Source organism: Macaca thibetana, chromosome 5 (assembly GCF_024542745.1).
Source record: "Macaca thibetana thibetana isolate TM-01 chromosome 5, ASM2454274v1, whole genome shotgun sequence".
NCBI classification, from domain to species: domain Eukaryota; kingdom Metazoa; phylum Chordata; class Mammalia; order Primates; family Cercopithecidae; genus Macaca; species Macaca thibetana.
In genome coordinates, this window is record NC_065582.1 from 70,725,635 (window position 1) to 70,726,577 (window position 943).

A 943-nucleotide genomic window follows, 5' to 3' on the forward strand; every position below is an offset into this window, starting at 1 on the left:
TGGCCCGGAAGTCCCGCCTCCTTCTGGACGCTTGCGATGTGACGCCACTTGGAAGGGACCCAGTAAGGGATCTGTTGCGTTACAGGGGTGTCCAGGGCCGTCGCGGGCTGGGGTGGTCTGAGCTAGTCTGAAGGAGTAGTCAGCTGACTTCTCCTTTCTCTCTCTTCCCCGGGATAGCAGGTTCCCTTGGTGTATCACAGTTTCTGAAGTATTGATTCCCTTTTCAGTTGATTCCACAGATGACAGTCCTAACGTTTAAAAAAATTGCCAGATACCTTTAATTATTATTATTATTTTTTAACAGAACAGGAACTTAAGGCAGATTGCCTAGGATTGAACCTTGGCCTCTCACTTCTTAGCCAAGTGGCCTTGGCTAGTTAAACACCTTCGTGAGCCTCAATTTTCTCATCTGTAAAATGGGAGTCATAAGTGTCTACCTCACAGAGCTGTGATTGAAAGCGTAAACAGCACCTGGCACATAGCGCTGTAGAAGTGCTTATTATTGTTAATATTTTATTTACCTTCACGCAGGTAACAGCCACAACATCTGCCCATTCTTCCCCACACCTTACTGTCCCTTGAAATGTTTCCTATTTTACTATAGTAGACATTTTATGGCTTCTTCCCTTTAGAGAAATGAGTGTGTGATAGTAAAGTGTGTCTTGGTTTATGCCCTAGGAGTCAGAAGCTAAGGCACTCCTTTTTGTGCTTGTACATTTGTCTTAACTGAAAATAACCTAAGGATAAGGAAACAAATAGCTTCCTGAAATTACTCGGATTGCTGGGGTGAGGGGTGAGGGCTGGAGGGTGGTGATTCTGTCGTCATAGGAAGGCAGCAAAGGCCAAAGTCGTATTTGAGTTGTTACCATTATTATTCACCACATTTGCCATCTTATTTCAAACTTACAATGGCGGAAGTGGACTAAGACATCATGTTGCCTCA